This window comes from Bubalus bubalis, chromosome 10 (genome assembly GCF_019923935.1).
Source record: "Bubalus bubalis isolate 160015118507 breed Murrah chromosome 10, NDDB_SH_1, whole genome shotgun sequence".
In the NCBI taxonomy this organism is placed as follows: Eukaryota; Metazoa; Chordata; class Mammalia; order Artiodactyla; family Bovidae; genus Bubalus; species Bubalus bubalis.
Genome location: NC_059166.1, coordinates 96,230,496 through 96,250,887, shown reverse-complemented (window position 1 = coordinate 96,250,887; position 20,392 = coordinate 96,230,496). Strand labels below are relative to the sequence as shown.

The following is a 20,392-nucleotide window of genomic DNA, read 5'->3' as shown; positions in this document are numbered from 1 at the left end:
CAGAGTGCCTGAAGAACTATGGATGTAGGTTTGTGACATTGTATAGGAGGCAGTTATCAACAACATCCCTAAGAAAAAGAAATGCAAAAAGGCAAAATGGTTGTCTGAGGAGGCCTTACAAATAGCTGAGAAAAGGAGAAGCTAAAGGCAAAGGAAAAAAGGAAAGATATACCCATTTGAATGCAGAGTTCCAAGGAATAGCAAGGAGAGATAAGAAAGCCTTCCTCAGCAATCAATGCAAAGAAATAGAGGAAAACAATAGAATGAGAAAGACCAGAGATCTCTTCAAGAAAATTAGAGACACCAAGGGAACATTTCATGCAAAGAAGAGCACAATAAAGGATAGAAATGGTATGGACCTAACAGAAGCAGAAGATATTAAGAAGAGATGGCAAGACTACACAGAAGAACTATACAAAAAAGATCTTTATGACCCGGATAACCACGATGCTGTGATCACTCACCCAGAGCCAGACATCCTGGAATGGAAGTCAAGTGGGCCTTAGGAAGCATCCCTATGAACAAAGCTAGTGGAGGTGATGGAATTCCAGTTGACCTATTTCAAATTCTAAAGGATGATGCTGTGAAAGTGCTGCACTCAATCTGCCAGCAAATTTGGAAAACTCAGCAGTGGCCACAGGACTGGAAAAGGTCAGTTTTCATTCAAATCCCTAAGAAAGGCAATGCCAAAGAATGTTGAAAGTACCACTCAATTGCACTCATCCCACACACTAGCAAAGTAATTTTCAAAATTCTCCAAGCCAGGCTTCAACAGTACATGAAAGCTGGATTTAGAAAAGGCAGAGGAACCAGAGATCAAATTGCCAACATCTGCTGAATCATCGAAAAAGCAAGAGAGTTCCAAAAAGCATTTACTTTTGCCTTATTGGCTATGCTAAAGCCTTTGCCTGTGTGGATCACAACAGACTGGAACATTCTTAAAGAGATGGGAATACCAGTCCACCTTACCTGCCTCCTGAGAAATCTGTTTTCAGGTCAAGATGCCACAGTTAGAACTGGACATGGAACAACAGACTGGTTCCAAATAGGAAAATGAATACGTCAGTGCTGTATATTGTCACTCTGCTTATCTAACTTATATGCAGAGTACATCATGCAAAATGCCAGGCTGGATGAAGCACAAGCTGGAATCAAGATTGCTTGGAGAAATATCAATAACCTCAGGTACGCAGATGACAACACCCTTATGGCAGAAAGTGAAGAAGAACTAAAGAGCCTCTTGATGAAAGTGAAAGAGGAGAGTGAAAAAGTTGGCTTAAAACTCATCATTCAGAAAACTAAGATCATGGCATCTGGTCGCATCACTTCATGGCAAATAGATGGGGAAACAATGTAAACAGTGACAGACTGTTTTTTGGGGCTTCAAAATCGCTGAAGATGGTGACTACAGCCATGAAATTAAAAGGCACTTGCTGCTTTGTGGCTGACCCAAGGAATAACTTGAAAATACTTTGCTCACATCATAAAAAGGCTTATTTTAGTTACAAAAACATTTCTTTTTACACTTGTGTGATTAATAATTTGCACATTTTTGGTGCTACTCCAAATTTGGATTTTTGGGTATTGAATCTTGTGTTGATGACATTCCCTAGAAATTCCATAAGTCTTCCTTTCATCTGAAGCTATTAATATTTATCCTGTTCTCGGCAACACCATTTGTTGCTAACAGGTCTGTGAAATATGTTTGTTCTCAGAAAATGTTTTAGAGATTCGTTTTTTCTTTATTTTATTTCAGTTGATTTATAGTATTATATTAGTTTCAGTATTACAGCATAGTGATACAACATTTTGCAACTGTACTCAATTAAAATTGATTCCCTGGTGGCTCAGAGGTTAAAGCGTCTGCCTGGAATGTAGGAGACCCAGGTTCGATCCCTGGGTTGGGAAGATCCCCTGGAAAAGGAAATGGCAACCCACTCCAGTACTATTGCTTGGAGAATCCCATGGAGGGAGGAGCCTGGTCAGCTACAGTCCATGGGGTCAGGAACAGTCGGATGCAACTGAGCAACTTCACTTTCACTTTCAATTAAAATTTATTATAAAATAATGGCAATATTTCCCTGTACTGTACAAAATGTTCTTATTACTTATTATTTTGTACACAATAGTTTGTATCTCTTAATCTTGTACCCCAATTTTGTGGTCCTCTCATCCCTCTTCTCACTGGTAACCACTAGTTCTCTGTATCTGTGAGTCTCAGTTATATGCATATAATTGGATTTATTTTTTTATATTTCATATATAAATGAAAACAGAGTTCTTTGACTAATTTCACTAAGCGTAATGCCTTCTAAGTTCCACTCACATTGTTGCAAATGGCAGATGTCCTTCTTTTTCAGGCCTGAGTAATATTTCAGTATTTCATTGTTCACATCTTCTTTATCCATTCGTCTGTCAATGAACTTGTTGCTGTTGTTTAGTTGCTAAGTCATGTCCAATTCTTTGCAACCCAATGGACTGTATCCCACCAGGCTCCTCTGTCCATGTGATTTCCCAGGCAAGAATACTGGAGTGGGTTTCCATTTTCTTCTCTAGGGGATCTTCCCAACCCAGGGATCAAACCTGTGTCTCATACATTGGCAGGCAGACTCTTTACCACTGAACCATCAGGGAGGCCCTGATGTGTATGTAGGTTGCTTCTATGTCTTGGCTATTATTTATATTGTTGCTATGAACATTTGCAGTGCATGTATCTTCAAATTAGTATTTGGGGCTTTTTTTTTTTTTGATATATACCTAGGAGTGGAATTGTGGGATCATGTGGTAGTTCTTATTTTTAGATTTTGGAGGAACGTCCATACTGTTTTCCATAGTTTCTATACCACCTTACATTTCTACAACAGTGTGCTAGGGTTCCCGTTTCTTTACATCCTTACCAGTATTTGTTGTTTGTAGACTTTTTGATGATAACCATTTTGAGAGGTGTGAGGTGATACCATATTGTAGTTTTGATTTTCATTTTTCTAATAATTAGCAATGTTATGTGCCTTTTGGCCATCTAATTTTTTTTTTAGAAAAATGTCTATCCAGGTCTTCTACTCATTTTTGAATTGTTAGCTTTTAAAAATAGAGTTGTATGAGTTATTTATATATTTAAAAATGGACACCTTATCAGTCACATCATTTGCAAATATTTTCTCCCATTCCATAGGTTGTCATTTTGTTTTGTCAGTGGTTTCCTTTCCTGTGCAAACACATTTAAGGTTAACTATTAATAGATTACATTTATTTATTTTCCTTTTTGTTTCTTTTTCCTTCGTAGACAGATCAAAAAAAATATTGCTATAATTTATGTCAGAGTGTTATACCTGTGTTCTTTTCCAGGAGTTTTATGGCTTCAGACCTTACACTTGGGTCTTAATGCATTGTGAGATTATTTTTGTACATGGTATGATAAAATGTTCTAGTTTCATATTTTTACACTTAGCTGTCAGGTTTTCAAAGGAGCAGTTATTGAAGCAACTGTCTTTCCTCCATTGTATATTTTTCACTCCTTTGTTGTGTATTAATTGAGCATAGGTTCCTGAGTTTGTTTCTTCTGTTCCATTAATCTGCGTGTTTGTCTTTGTGTTAGTGCCATGCTGTTTTGACTACTGAAGGTTTGTAGTATTATCTGAATCCAGGGACCATGGTAACTTTAGCTTTGTTGTTTTCTCTCAAGATTCCTTTGGCAATTCAGGATTTTTTGTTGTTGTTTAATATGAATTTTAGGATTATTTCTTCTAGTTCTGTGAAAAATTTGATTTTGATAGGTATGACATTTAATCTGTAGATTTCATTGGATACTGTGGCAATTTTAACAATACTTCCAATCCAAGAACATGAAGTATACTTCCATTTCTTTGTATCATCTTTATTTTCCTTAATCAATATATTGTAGTTTTCAGAGTCTAGGTGCTAAATTTATTTCTTTTTGAGGATAATTTAAATGAAATTATTTTACTGCTTCCTCTTTTAAATAGTTCACTATAGCCTTCTATCCTGCAGCTTTACTGAATTTGTTTATTAATGCTTATAGATTTTTTGGTGGAAACATTAGGGCTTTCTATGTATATCATCATAACATCAGCAAATAGTTGACAGCTTTACCTCTTTTCTTGCAATTTACATGTCTCTTATTTCCTTTTCTTGTCTCATGCAGTAATTACGATTTCTGGTACTGTGTTAAATAGATATTGTAAGAGTAGGCATCCTTCTCTTATTCCTAATTTTAGGGGAAAGGCTTTTCATCACTGAGTGTTACCTGTGGGTTTACCGTAACTTGCCCTTATTATGTTGAGATATGTTCCCTCTATATCCACTCTGAGTTTTTATCATGAATGGATTCTGAAGTTTGTCAAATGATTTTTCTGTATCCATTGAAATAATCATGTAATTTTTACCCTTCTTTTTGTTGATGTTGTCTATCACATTGGTTGATTTGTGAATATTGAACTGTCCTATGATCCTTGAATAAATCCAAAATTGATCATGGTGTGCCATACTTTTTATATATTGTTGAATTTGGCTTACTAATATTTTGCTTTTACATCTATATTCATTGCAGGTATTACTCTTTAAGTTTCTGTTTTTGTAGTATCTTTGCCTGGTTTTGATATGAAGTGGACAGAGAAGCCTGGTAGGCTGCAGTCCATGGTGTCGCTAAGAGTTGGGCACGACTGAGTGACTTCACTTTCACTGTTCACTTTCATGCATTGGAGAAGGAAATGGCAACCCACTCCAGTATTCTTGCCTGGAGAATCCCAGGGACAGAGGAGACTAGTGGGCTGCCGTCTATAGGGTCGCACAGAGTTGGACACAACTGAAGCAACTTACCAGCAGCACCAGCAGCATAGAATGAATTGGAGAGTGTTCTGTGCTCTTCAGTTTTTCTGGAATACTTTAAGCAGAATAAGTATTAGTTCTTCTTTATATGTGTGGTAGAATTCACCTGTGAAGATGTCCAGATCTAGATTTTTTGTTTGCTGGGAATGTTTTTTTAACTGCGAATTTAATTTCATTATTGGTAATTGGTCTGTGCAAATTGTCTGTTTCTTCTTGTTTCATTCTTGGTAAGTGTTTGTCTCTGGAAATTCTTGGTAAGTGTTTGTCTCTCTCTGTTCATCCCTTCTATGTTGTCCAATTTGTTGGTGTATGTTCTCATAATTTTTTGTATTTTTGTAATATTGGTTACTCTTCCTCTTTTATATCTTACTTTGTTTATTTGATTCCTTTCTCATTTCTTCTTGGTGAGATAGCTTAAAATTTCTCATTTTTTTAATCCTTTTAAGAAACCAACTCTTGAATTCGTTGATTTTTATTTCTTCTTTTTTGTCTCTATTTTTTAAAATTCTTCTCTGATTCTTAAATTTTTCTTCTTTTCTGCTGACTTTGGGCTTTATTTGTTCTTATTTTTCTACTTCTTTTAAGTGGTAGGTTAGGTTATTTATTTGAGGGATTTTTGTTTATTTCTTGAAGTAGGTGTTTTTGTTATTTAGTAGCTAAGACATATCTGACTCTTTTGTGACCCTCTGAACTGAAGCCTGCCAGGCTTCTCTAGCCATGAGATTTTCCAGACAAGAATACTAGCGTGGGTTACCATTTCCTTCTGCATTGGCAGGCAGATTCTTTAGTGCTGAGCTACCAAATAAGCCCCTGAGGAAGGCCAACTATGAAGTTCCCTCTTAGAATTGCTTTTGTGCATGCCATAGTTTTGGGAAACCATGTTTCCATTTTCATTTGTCTTTGCATGTTTTCTGATTTCACCTTTGATTTCTTCATTGAACCACTGCTTTTTTAGTAGCATGTTGTTTGATCTCCATATTTTCATTCTTTCCTACTTTTCTTTCTGTAGTCAAATTCTAGTTTTGTATTATTTTCTTTGGGGAAAAGACAATATAATTTCTATACACTCCAATTTTTTTATGTAATTAATTTACTTTTTATTGAAGGATAAATTGCTTTATAGAATTCTGCTGCTTCCTGTCAAACCTCAACATGAATCAGCCATAGGTATACCTATATCCCCTCCCTTTTGCACCTCCCCCCATCTCCCTCCCCATCCCACCCCTCTAGACTGATACAGAGCCCCTGTTTGAGTTTCCTGAGCCACACAGCAAATTCCTGTTGGCTATCTATTTTACATATGGTAATGTAAGTCTCCATGTTACTCTTTCCATACATCTCACCCTCCCCTCCCCTTTCCCCATGTCCATAAGTCTATTCTCTGTGTCTATTTCTCCATTGTTGCCCTGTAAATAAATTCTTCAGTACCATTTTTCTAGATTCTGTATATATATGTTAGAATATGGTATTGATCTTTCTCTTTCTGACTCACTTCACTCTGTATAATTTTTTGAGACTTGTTTTGTGGTCTAACATGGTCTATTTTGGAGAATATTCCATGTACACTTGAGAAGAATGTGTATGCTGCTGGTTCTGGTTGTAAAGTCCTATACATATCTATTAAGTTCAATTGGTCTATTGTGTCATTTAAGACCATTGTTACCTTATTGATTTTCTACCTGGATAACCTGTCTGTCCATTGATGTCACTTGGGTGTTAAAGTCCTCTACTTTTATTGTACTATTGTAAATTTTTCTCTTTAATCTATTAATATTTGCTTTTTATATTTAAGTGTGCCTGTATTGTGTGCATATATGCTAATGAATATAACCTTTTATTGATCACTTTATTCTTACATAATGCTCTTCTTTGTCTGTTTTGAGTTTCTTATAAAGTATTTTGTCTTTATAAGATATGAGTACAGCTATCCTTATTTAAATCATTTTCATTTGCATGAAATACATTTTTCCATCCTCTCACTTTCATTCTGTGTATTTCTTCAGATTTCAGGTGAGTCTCTTGTAAGCAGCATATAGGTGGGTCTTGCCTTTTTAACCCATTCAACCACCTTATGTATTCTGATTAGAGCAATGTCTGTTGAAATTTATATAATTATTGGTAACTATTTACTTACTGCCATGTATTACTTGTTTCTGATTGTTTTTCTTTTTTCTCTGTTCTTTTATTCATTTTAGTTTCTTTCTTTATGGATTAATGATTTTCTGTTGTGGTATGCTTTTTTTTTTCCTCCTATAGTTCTTGTATATCTATTGTGTATATATATATATATTTTTGAGTTGAACCTGTGCTTTTCTTTATTTTTTTTTATTTTTTTTTTAATTTTATTTTATTTTTAAACCTGAAACACTGTATTAGTTTTGCCAAACATCAAAACGAATCCGCCACAGGTATATATGTGCTCCCCATCCTGAACCCTCCTCCCTCCTCCCTCCCCACACCATCCCTCTGGGTTGTCCCAGTGCACCAGCCCCAAGCATCCAGTATCGTGCATTGAACCTGGACTGGCAACTCGTTTCATACATGATATTACACATGTTTCAATGCCATTCTCCCAAATCTTCCCACCCTCTCCCTCTCCAACAGAGTCCATAAGACTGTTCTACAGAGTGAAGTAAGCCAGAAAGAAAAACACCAATACAGTATACTAATGCATATATATGGAATTTAGAAAGATAATAACAATAACCCTGTGTATGAGACAGCAAAAGAGACACTGATGTATAGAACAGTCTTATGGACTCTATTGTATATTTTTTGATTTGTGGTTACCATGAAGTTAATATATGTTGTCTTATAACTGTATCTACTTGTTTTAAACAGGTAGTCCTTACCTGTCCTTCAAGTTCAAACACATTCTAAAAGATCTACATTTTTAACTCCCTTCCCTCACATTTTGTTTACATGTTTTACTTCTTCATGTTTACCCCATACTGATTATTATTGTTATATTTGCTTTTATTCTTTATTTCTTTTCATCTTTGTACTAGCTTATTTAAAAGGTTGAACCCCAGCCTTTACCATATACTTACTTTTACAGTAGGATTTTTCCTTTCTTTTATATATATATATATGTATATATTTACTTTGTGCTATAACCTTTTCTTTACCACTTATAAAAAACGCTTTAACATTTCTTTGAGGTAGGTTTAGTATTGATAACAACTTTTAAGTTGTCCTTGAATGAGAGGTATTTTTTTATCTATCACCCCTTCAATTCTAAATGATAATCTTGCTGAGTAAATTATCCTAGGTTACAAGTATTTCCCTTTAAGCACTCCTTTTTGGCTTGCAACATTTTTGCAGAAAAATCAGCTTGTGGCCTTATGGGGGTTACCTTGTGTATGGCTCTTTGTTTTACTCTTCTGCCTCTAGAATTCTCTGTAACTTTTGCCATTTTAATTATGATATGTCTTGATCTGGGCCTGTTGGGGTTTATGCTCTTTGAGACCCTCCATGATTCCTATGCCTGGATATCTGTTTGATTGCTCAGCTTTGGGAAATTTTCACCCATGATTTCATGGAATACATTTTTGACAGACACACCCTTGCCCCCCCCCCCCCGCCCCCGCCCTGATCCGGGTCTATCCTCTCCTTCTGGGGCCCCTATAATACAAATATTGGTATGCTTAGTGTTGTCTTAGAGGTCCCTTAAACTGTTGTCAATTATCTTTTCTCTTTATGCTGTTCTTATTTGGTGATTCGCATTATTCTGTCTTCCAGTTCATGTAAGTGTGTTTCTATGTCACTTAGTCTGCTAATACTGTCTAATGTGTTTTTCATTTTACTTATCATATTCTTCAGTTCTGATTAGTTCTTGTTCATATTTTCTAGTTCCTTGTTATAATTTCACTGTGTTAATCTAATATTTTCCCTAATTCAGTTAGCATTGCTAATGCTTTGAACTCTTCATCTGATAAATTTTTAACTTCTGTGTTCCCGTCCCCCACCCCACCAGGGGTTTTCTCTTTTTCTTACAGTTGAGAGTAGTTCCTCTGCCTTTTCATTTTGCTTAACTTTCTCTGTCCCTGTGTGGGTAAAATCATTACCTATTACAGTGATGAAGGGGTATCCTTATGTGGGAGCGTCCCTGTACAGTCTGCATGTGCCCAGTGGCCTTGGTGGAAGGGCCGAATTTGATGTGAATAAAAGTCAAATTTTTCCTTGGGGTTTGCTGGCACCTACCACCTTGGTAGGAGATGGGGCTGGAGATAGAAGGCCTAGGGCCAGAGCAAGGTGTAAGGTGGGGCTTCTCCTGTGCTCAGTGGCCACTACCACTATATCGGGGACAGGGGCAAGTCCCAAGTTACTAGAGGAAAAGCCCTTGTGAGCAAGTCTTAGCTGGCTTTGTTTCCTCTAAGTGTGTATTCTTCCCATTCCCAGCCCTGGTACGATCACCCCAGAGATGCTCAAACAAAAGCCACTGCTGTGGATGCTCGACATAGATCTAGACATGGGGTGTGGTGGCCCTGGCCATAAGTGTCCCAGGCTGCTTCTGGTGCACTGCCTGTTGTGAGTGTTAGTAAGAGCTGCCTCCACCCTGTTCAGATGCTTCTTCAAGTCTGAGCTGCCTTTGTGCCTTATTGCCAAGTTCTCTCTTTGGCCACAGCGGTCCTCCCCACAGGCAGGAGAGGATGACCTGCATCAGGAAGCAAGAAGATCCAGAGTGATCGCACAGCTTAGGCTGGGGCACATGTCACGGTGGTCGTGGGAAGCTAACCAGCAAATCCAGAGTTTTAGTCTATGCTCTCTTCTGTGTTTTGGGTGTAGGCAAGCATGTTCACACTCCTTACAAGCAGCATCCAGGCTTCCCATAGTTCTCCTGTTATTCCCACTGGCCCTCCAACCAATCTTATTACTGTTCGACCCCATGGTTGGGGTTCCTGACCTGTGGTTCACATTGCTCACTCCCAAGGGAAGATCTCCATCTGTGTAGTCTTCCTTTTCCTCTGAGTCCCCTCCGAGGGGCCCAAGTCCCCACCCACTCTCTTCTGTCCCCATCCTACCTGATTATATAGGAATCTTTCTTACAGCCTTGGTGGTGCAGGAGCCTTTCTGCCAGTTTCAGTAAGAATTGCTCCACATGTAGATGTCTTTTTGATGTGTTCCTGGAAGGTCAGTTCCACACTTTCCTAGTTGCCAATCTTGATCTCCCTCTCCAGAGTTTTAATTGCATGACTTTTCATTGTAACTTATTAACTATTGATGAACAAGTTCATAAATCCATTTATAACTTATTTTCTTGCCTCATAGTTGAAGCCAAAAGCTTTTTCAGACTAGACTTTTACTTCTCTACATTTCAAATTGATTTATTGGAGTCGCAAGCAGCAATAGTCACATCTGACTGAGACTGACACTGGCTTGTTTTATCTCAAAATCATGTAATTGAAGTGTTCTTCTCTTACTTTTGCTATCCTTATTTCTTAATACCCATGAAATCTTTCTCTCTTATTCATATTGTAAGCCATCATTTCATTGATCTCACAGTATGATTCCTAGAAAATGTAAAACTAACACTTTAGCCAAATCCCATCATTCCAAGGAGTTTGTTATCCCTGTTCTTGATCTTCAGGTGACAAATATACCTGTGTTGTTAGGGAAACATATACTGTCAGGAAATATACTTTAAGAAAGATATGCTAGCTCTTAGAAGTTCAAAGCAATTATACAAAACATTGCTACTATTGGATAACCAACCTTTGTTGTTGTTGTTCAGTCTCCAAGTCATGACCAACTCCATGACCCAATGGACTGCAGCATGCCAGGCTTCTGTGTCCCTCATCATCTCCCAGAGTTTGCCCAAGTTCATGTCCATCCAATTGGTGATACCATTGAACCATCACATCCTCTATCACACTCTTCCTCCTGCCTTCTCAGCATCAGAGTCTTTTCCATTGAGTCAGCGATTCACATCAGGTGGCCAAAGTATTGGAGCTTCAGCTTCAGCATCAGTCCTTCCAAAGTGTAATCAGGGTTGATTCCTTTAAGATTGACTGGTTTGATCTTGTTTCCAAGGGATACTCAAGAGTCTTCTCCAACACCACAAATTGAAAGTGTCAATTCTTCAGTGCTCTACCTTGTTTATTGTCCAACTTTCACATCTGTACGTCACTACTGAAAAGACCATAGCCTCGACTGTACAGACCTTTGTCAGCAAAGTGATGTCTTTGCTTTTTAGCACATTGTCTAGGTTTGTCATAGCTTTCCGGCCAAGAAGTAATTGTCTTCTAATTTCATGGCTGCAGTAACCATCTGCAGTGATTTTACAGCCCAAGAAGAGGAAATCTGTTACTACTTCCACCTTATCCCTTTATATTTGCCATGAAGTGATGGGACAGGATGCCATGATCTTAGCTTTTTAAATAGAGTTTTAAGCCGGCTTTTTCACTCTCTTCCTTCACCCTCATCAAGAGACTCTTTAGTTCCTCTTCATTTTCTGCAATTAGAATGATATCATCCACATATCTGAGGCTGTTAATATTTCTCCCGGCAATCTTGATTCCAGCTTGTAACTCATCCAGCCCAGCATTTCACAGGATGTATTCTGTGTATAAGTTAAATACACTGGATGACCATAAACAGCCTTGTCATACTTCTTCCTCAGTTCTGAACAGTCAGTTGTTCCATGTAAGGTTCTAACTATTGCTTCTTGACCTGCATGCAGGTTTCTCAAGAGACAGGTAAAATGGTCTGGTATTCCCATCTCTTTAAGAGTTTTCCACAGTTTATTATGATTCACAAAGTCAAAGGCTTTAGCATAGTCCTTGAAACAGAGATAGATGTTTACCTAGAATTCCCTTGCTTTTTCTATGATCCAGCAAATGTTGACAATTTGATCTCTGGTTCCTCTGCCTTTTCTAAATCCAGCTTGAACATCTAGAAGTTCTCAGTTCAAGTAATGCTGAAGCCTAGCTTGGAGGATTTTGCATAATCTTACTAACATGGTAGATAAATGCAATTATCTGGTGGCGTGAACATTGGTTAGTACTGCCCTTCCTGGGAACTGTGATGAGGGTTGACCTTTACTAGTCCTGTGGTCACTGCTGGGTTTTCCAAATTTGCTGACATATTGTTTGCAACACTTTAATAGCATCATCTTTTAAGACTTTAAATAGCTCTGCTGGAATTCTGTCACCTCCACTAGCTTAATTGGCATCAGTGCTTCCTAAGCCCCACTTGACTTCACACTCCAGAATGTCTGGCTCTAAATGAGAGACTATACCATCACGGTCATCTGAGTCATTAAGGTTTTTTTTGTGCAGTTCTTCTGTGAATTCTTTCCATCTCTTCTTGATCTCATCTGATTCTAGTAGGTCTTTATTATTTCTGTCCTTTATTGTGCCCATCTTGAGATGAAATGGTCCTTTGATATTTCTAATTTTCTTGAAGAGATCTCTAGTCTTTCTGATTATCTAAGGAGGCTTTAAAAATAACAGTGGAAAGAAGAGAAGTGAGAAGTAAGGGAGGAAGGGAATAGTATGCCAAACTAAATGCAGAGTTCCAGAAAATAGCAGGAGAGACAAGAAGGCCTTCTTCAACCAACCTTTATCCTCTGAATAATAACTGAATGACAAGGCATAGTTTATGTGCTCTATTCAAATTTCTGTCTTTGAACTGACAGATAGACTTGGGGAAAACTGATAAAGGCAGAACTTAATAATAGCAATGGCTTACAATTATTATAAGGGAACAAAAGGAACAACGAAGAGATCTTATTGGAGAAAATTTATAAAATAGTTAAGAAAGAAAAGAGATCAATTATACTTCAAAATCCAACCAACAGACAAACAAAATTATACAAGAAAGGCATCAGATTTGTGGTTACCAAAGGCGGGAGTGAAGAGAAGGTGAATTGAATAAAGGCAGTCAAAAGGTACAACATTGCCAGTTTATAAGGTAAGTGAGTTCCAGGGATATAATGTAGAATGTGATCAATGTAATTAACATTGCTAGATGTTATTATGAAAGTTGCTAAGAGTTCAAATCCTAAGAGTTCTCATCACAAGGGAAAAATTATTTTCTATTTATTTAGTTTTGTACCTGTATGAGATGATGGATGTTCACCAGACTTACTGTGATAATTATTTCATGATGTATGAAAGTTAAATGATTATGCTGTACACCTTAAACTTATATAGTGCTGCATGTCAATTGTATGTCAGTAAAACTGGAAGGAAAAAAAGAACAAGAACTGCTATGTAAAACAGTAAATGTATGCTCTTCTTGTTATGGTAAAAGGGAAGCATCTTTTACAGCCTTGAAACATTTTCTTCAGAAGCAATGAAAAAAAGAAAATCTATTTTCAAAATATTCTGCATACTTACAGTCATGATTCCAGTACATCAGTACTTCTAGAATTTCTTTTACAATTAACCATAGACAGGATTTTAAAACTATTTATCTTCAAGAAGCGTTTTTACTCTTTTGGATAGATTTATCTTTGAAAACTAGTTAAAATTTAACTGAATACCTCATAGAAGTCAGTACTTTGGAAAGAAATTACATGAGTATATAATAAATGTCTGACATTCAGTATTCCAAATTGACTTTGTTATTCACAATTTCTAATATGTCCAAAGTAAGTCCTAGGTGTCAGTTTGTTAAATTTTATTGGACAGTGTCTGAGTACATGTCTGCTTCTCTGCAGTTAGAATTGGAAGAAATAGCTAGTTCTGAATGGTGCTTCATGTAATTCTGCCTCAGTTGATATATTCAGGGCCCATATGGATCAACTGCAGAAACAGTTATATTATCATTGTTTGTGTCTTAAGATGTCAGAATTTCATGGAATTTACCATTTTCTGTTCAGGTTCAACGATCAGTTCTCTAGTAAAATAAAACCAATGTGCTTTTTCCCCTTAAATATTCACATGGTAACATAAATAAGATTATTAGATGCTTACATTATCAAAATATGAGTTTTATAAATTAAAATGTAACCAGTCTCTAAAAAACTAAATATATTACTGTGGTCAATAGCAACCATGCCCAAAGTCATAATAGTTACTGGTGTTCAGATTTATAATTGATAAAGTTTTTGCCTCTGTTCACAAAACACAAATACTATTCTAAAAGCACTGCAAAAAGCAATAGAAAAAGCTTATTTTCTGAGAAACTACCAATATAATTAAAGATTCATTGGTATGAAATTAAGTGATGCTTTCTTTACTTTTGCTTTTCTTAGACTGTACATTACTTTTTGAAGTTCCATGTATCCACAGATGTGTGTTTTTTTATAAACCCATTATAATTTAAAATTATATTTTTTCACCTTTATTTAGGAATTTTTTTTCCTGTTTCATCCTTTATAATAAAAAGAAATTAGAAGGTTTTAAATTACATAATAAACTCTAAGCAATTTAATCTAGTTTCCTAAAGCATATTTTTGGATTTGTTAGTGTATAAAGTATCATTTTTAACTGATAAAATTTACATAAGTGTATCTAGTACTATTAACAACCCATTATGTCCATTATTGTGAGATGTAAAGTTCAAGATATATTGCATTCTGCCTTTAATATGCATTCTGAGGACTAATCAGTTCAGTTATTCAGTCATATCTGAATCTTTGCGACCCCATGGACTGTGGCACCCCAGGCTTCCCTGTCCATCACAAACTGCCAAAGTGTGCTCAAACTTGTGTCTATCAGGTCAGTGATGCCACATAACCATCTAATACTCTGCCATCCCCTTCTCCTCATGTCTTCAGTCTTTCCCAGCATCAGGGTCTTTTCGAAGGAGTCAGTTCTTCACTCAGGTGGCCAAAGTATCAGCTTCAGCATCAATTCCTCCAATGACTATTCAGAATAATTTCCTTTAGGACTGACCGGTCTGATATCCTTCCAGACCAACAGACTCTCAAGAGTCTTCTCCAACACCAAAGTTCAAAACAATCAGTTCTTCAATGCTCAGCCTTCATTATCGTCCAACTCTCACATCCATATATGACTACTAGAAAAACCATAGCTTTGATCTTTGGATCTTTGTCAGCAAAGTAATGTCTCTGCTTTTTAATATGCTGTCTAGGTGTGTCATAACTTTTCTTCCAAGAAGCAAGCGTCTTTTAATTTCACAGCTGCAGTCACTATCTGCAGTGATTTTGGAGCCCAAGAAAATAAAGTCTGTCACTGTTTCTGTTGTTTCCCCATCTATTTGCCATGAAGTTATGGGACTAGATACCATGATCTTAATTTTCTGAATGTTGAGTTTTAAGCCAGCTTTTTCACTCTCCTCTTTCACTTTCATCAAGAGGCTCTTTAGTTCCTCTTTGCTTTCTGCCAAAAGGGTGGTGTCATCTGTATATCTGAGGTTATTGATATTTCTCCTGCCAATATTGATTCCAGCTTGTGCTTCATCCAGCCCGGTGTTTTGCATGATGTACTCTGCATATAAATTAAATAAGCAGGGTGACAATATACAACCTTTACATAATCCTTTCCCAATTTGGAACCAGTCCATTGTTCCATGTCTGGCTTTTACTGTTTTTCTTTGACCTACATACAGATTTCTCAGGAGGTTGGTAAGGTGGTATGGTATTCTCGTCTCTTGAAGAATTTTCCACAGTTTGTTGAGATCCACGCAGTCAAAGGCTTTAGTATGGTCAATGAAGCAGAAGTAGATGCTTTCCTGGAATTCTCTTGATTTTTCTATGATCCAACAGATGATGTCCATATGATCTCTGGTTCCCCTGCCTTTTCTAAATGCAGTTTGAACATCTAGAAGTTCTCAGTTCACACAATTTTGAAGCCTAGCTTGAAGAATTTTTTTTAATTTATTTATTTATTTTAATTGGAGCCCGATTACTTTACAATATTGTGGTGCTTTTTGCCATACATTCACATGAATCAGCCATGGGTGTACATGTGTCCCCCATCCCAAACCCCTCTCCCACCTCCCTCCCTATCCCATCCCTCTGAGTTTTCCCAGTGCATCGGCTTTTAGTGTCCTGTTTCATGCATAGAACTTGGACTGGTCATCTATTTCACATATGGTAATATACATGTTTCAATGCTATTCTCTCAAATCATCCCACCCTCACCTTCTTCCACAGAGTCCAAAAGTCCATTCATTATATGTGTCTCTTTAGCTGTCTCACGTATAGGGTCATTGTTACCATCTTTCTAAATTCCATATATATGCATTAGTATGCTGTATTGATGTTTCTCTTTCTGATTTACTTCACTCTGTACAATAGGCTCCAGTTTCATCCACCTCATTAGAATTGACTCAAACGTGTTCTTTTTTTATGGCTGAGTAATATTCCGTTCTGTATATATACCACAACTTTCTTATCCATTCGTCTGCCAATGGACATCTAGGTTGCTTCCATGGCCTGGCTACTGTAAACAGTGCTGCGATGAAGATTAGGGTACATGTGTCTCTTTCAATTCTGGTTTTCTCGGTGTGTATGCCCAGCAGTGGTATTGCTGGGTTGTATGGCAGTTCTACTTCCAGTTTTCTAAGAAATCTCCATACTCTTCTCCATAGTGACTATACTAGTTTGCATTCCCACAGACAGTGTAAGAGGGTTACCTTTTATCCACACCCTTTCCAGTATCTATTGCTTGTAGACTTTTGGATAGCAGCCATTTGACCAGCGTGAGATGGTACCTTATTGGAGTTTTGATTTGGATTTCTCTGATAATGAGTGATGTTGAGCATCTTTTCATGTGTTTGTTAGACATCTGTCTGTCTTCTTCAGAGAAATGTCTGTTTAGTTCTTTTGCCCATTTTTTGATTGGGTCTTTCCTTTTTCTAGTATTGAGCTGCATGAGCTGCTTGTATATTTTTGAGATGAATTCTTTGTCAGTTGCTTTGTTTGCTATTATTTTCTCCCATTTCAAAGGCTGTCTTTTCACCTTGCTTATAGTTTCCTTCATTGTGTAAAAGCTTTTAAGGTTAATTGGTTCCCATTTTTTTTATTTTTGCTTTTATTTCCATTACTCTGGGAGGTGGGTCATAGAGGATCTTGCTATGATTTATGTCAGAGGGTGTTTTGCCTCTGTTTTCCTCTAGGAGTTTTATAGTTTCTGGTCCTACATTTAGATCTTTAATCCATTTTAAGTTTATTTTTGTGTATGGAGATAGAAAGTGTTCTAGTTTCATTCTTTTACAGGTGGTTGGCCATTTTTCCCAGCACCACTTGTTAAAGAGATTGTCTTTTCTCCATTGTATATCTTTGCCTCCTTTATCAAAGATAAGGTGTCCATAGGTGTGTGGATTTATCTCTGGGTTTTCTATTTTGTTCCATTGATCTATATTTGTGTCTTTGTGCCAGTACCATACTTCTTGTTGACCATAGCTTTTTAGTGTAGTCTGAAGTCAGGCAGCTTGATTCCTCAAGTTCCATTCTTCTTTCTCAAGATTGTGTTGGCTATTTGAGTTTTTTTGTATTTCCATACAAATTGTGAAATTATATGTTCTAGTTCTGTGAAAAATTACCATTGGTAGTTTGATAGGGATTGCATTGAATCTGTAGATTGCTTTGGGTAGTATACTCATTTTCACTATATTGATTCTTCCGATCCATGAACATGGTATATTTCTCCATCTATTTGTGTCATCTTTGAATTCTTCTATCAGTGTTTTACAGTTTTCTATCTTTAGGTCTTTTGGTTCTTCAGGTAGATTTATTCCTAAGTATTTTATTCTTTTCATCACAATGGTGAATGAGATTGTTTCCTTTATTGCTTTCTGTTTTCTCATTACTGGTGTATAGGAATGCACGGGATTTCTGTGTGTTAATTTTGTATCCTGCAACTCTATTATATTCATTGATTAGTAATTTTCTGGTGGAGTCTTTATGGTTTTCTATGTAGAGAATCATGTCATCTACAAACAGTGAGAGTTTTACTTCTTCTTTCCAATCTGGGTTACTTTTATTTCTTTTTCTTCTCTGACTGCTGTGGCTAAAACTTCCAACACTATGTTGAATAGTAGTGGTGAGAGTGGGCACCCTTGTCTTGTTCCTGGCTTTAGGGGAAATGCTTTCAATTTTTCACCATTGAGGATAATGTTTGCTGTGGGTTTATCATATATGGCTTTTATTATGTTGAGATATGCCTGATTTCTGGTGAGTTTTTATCATAAATGGGATTTTGAATTTTGTCAAAGGCTTTCTCTGCATCTATCGAGATAATTATATAGTTTTTATCTTTCATTTTGTTAATGTGCTGTATCACATTGATTGATTTGCCAATATTGAAGAATTGTTGTATCCCTGGGATAAAGCCCACTTGGTCATGATGTATGATCTTTTTAATATGTTGTTGGATTCTGTTTGCTAGAATTTTGTTGAGGACTTTTGCATCTATGTTCGTCAGTGACATTGGCCTGTAGTTTTCTTTTCTGGGGGCATCTTTGTCAGGTTTTGGTATTAGGGTGATGGTGGCCTCATAGAATGAGTTTGGGAGTTTACCTTCCTCTGCAATTTTCTGGAAGAGTTTGAGTAGGATAGGTGTTAGCTCTTCTCTAAATTTTTGGTGGAATTCACCTGTGAAACCATCTGTTCCTGGGCTTTTGTTTGTTGGAAGATTTTTTATTACAGTTTCAATTTCCATGCTTGTGACAGGTCTGTTAAGATTTTCTGTTTCTTCCTAGTTGCATTTTGCAAGGTTATACTTTTCTAAGAATTTGTCCATTTCTTCCAAGTTGTCCATTTTATTGGCATATAGTTGACGATAGTAGTCTCTTATGATTCTTTGCATTTCTGTGTTGTCTGTTGTGATTTTTCCATTTTCATTTCTAATTATGTTCATTTGATTCTTCTCCCTTTTTTTCTTGATGAGTCTGGCTATTGGTTTGTCTATTTTATTTATCTTCTCAAAGAACCAGCTTTTAGTTTTTTTGATTTTTGCTATAGTCTCCTTTCTTTCTTTTTTTATTTATCCCTGCTCTAATTTTTATGATTTCTTTCCTTCTACTAACCCTTAGGTTCTTCATTTCTTCTTTTTATAGTTGCTTTAGGTGTAAATTTAGACTATTTATTTGATTTTTCTCTTGTTTCTTGAGGCAAGCTTGTATTGCTATGAACCTTCCCCTTAGCACTGCTTTTACTGAATCCCATAGGTTTTGGGTTGTCCTGTTTTCATTTTCATTTGTTTCTATGCATATTTTTATTTCCTTTTTTATTTCTTCCAAGATTTGTTGGTTATTCAGAAGCGTGTTGTTTAGCCTCCATATGTTTTTATTTTTAATAGTTTTTTTTCCTGTAGTTGATATCTAATCTTACCACATTGTGATCAGCAAAGATGCTTGAAATGATTTTGGTTTTTTTGTATTTACCAAGGCTAGATTTAAAGCCCAAGATGTGATCTGTCCTGGAGAATGTTCTCTGTGCACTTGAGAAAAAGGTGAAATTCATTGTTTGGGGGTGAAATGTCCTATAAATATCAATTAAGTCTAACTGGTCCATTGTATCTTTTAAAGTTTGTGTTTCCTTGCTAATTTCCTGTTTGGTTGATGTATCTATAGGTGTGAGTAGGGTATTAAAGTCTCCCACTATTATTGTGTTATTGTTAATTTCCCCTTTCATACTTGTTAGCATTTGCCTTATGTCCTGAGGTCCTCCTATGTTGGGTACATATATATGTATAATTGTTATATCTTCTTATATTGATCCTTTGATCATTATGTAGTGCCTTTCTTTGTCTCTTTTCTCAGCCTTTATTTCAAAGTCTAGTTTATCTGATATGAGTATTGTTACTTCTGCTTTCTTTGGGTTTCCATTTGCATGAAATATCTTTTTCCAGTCCTTCACTTTCAGTCTGTATGTGTCCCTTGGTTTGAGGTGGGTCTCTTGTAGATAGCATATATAGGGGTCTTGTTTTTGTATCCATTCAGCCAGTCTTTGTCTTTTGGTTGGATCCTGTTGCCATTTACTTTGTTGTTTTGGGTTCAGGTTTATAAATCTTTTCTGTTTTTCCTGTCTAGAGAAGATCCTTTAGCATATGTTGGAGAGCTGATTTGATGGTGCTGAATTCTCTCAGCTTCTGCTTGTCTGTAAAGCTTTTTATTTCTCCTTTATATTTGAATGAGATCCTTGCTTGGTATAGTAATCTGGTTTTTCTCTTTCATCACTTAAGTATGTCCTGCCATTCCCTTCTGGCTGAAGACATTTTATTGAAAGGAGAGCCCCTTGTGTGTTATTTGTTGCTTTTCTCTTGCTGCTTTTAATATTTGCTCTTTGTGTTTTATCTTCATTAGTTTGATTAATTTGTGTACTAGTGTGTTTCACCTTGGATTTATCCTGTTTGGGACTCTCTGAGCGTTTTGGACTTGGGTGGCTATCTCCTTCCCCATTTTAGGGATGTTTTCAACTATTATTGCCTAAAGTATTTTCTCATGCCCTTTCTTTTTTTCTTTTTCTTCTGGGACTCCTATGATTCAAATGTTGAGGTATTTAACATTGTCTCAGAGGTGTCTGAGGTTGTCCTTATTTCTTTTAATTCTTTTTTCTTTTTTCCTCTCTGCTTCATTTATTTCTAGCATTCCATCTTTCACCTCACTTATCCTATCTTCTGCCTCAGTT

General features: G+C 36.5%; 1 protein-coding gene and 1 non-coding gene across 4 annotated transcripts in view; both read left to right on the top strand.

Moving 5' to 3' along the window:
* ADGRB3 (adhesion G protein-coupled receptor B3) overlaps positions 1-20,392 on the top strand; it is an 884,190-nt gene that overhangs the window by 518,199 nt on the left and 345,599 nt on the right. The window lies entirely within an intron of this gene.
* On the top strand, positions 1,837-1,908 carry TRNAS-GGA. The gene has a single exon. It is a non-coding gene; the product is annotated as a tRNA-Ser (tRNA).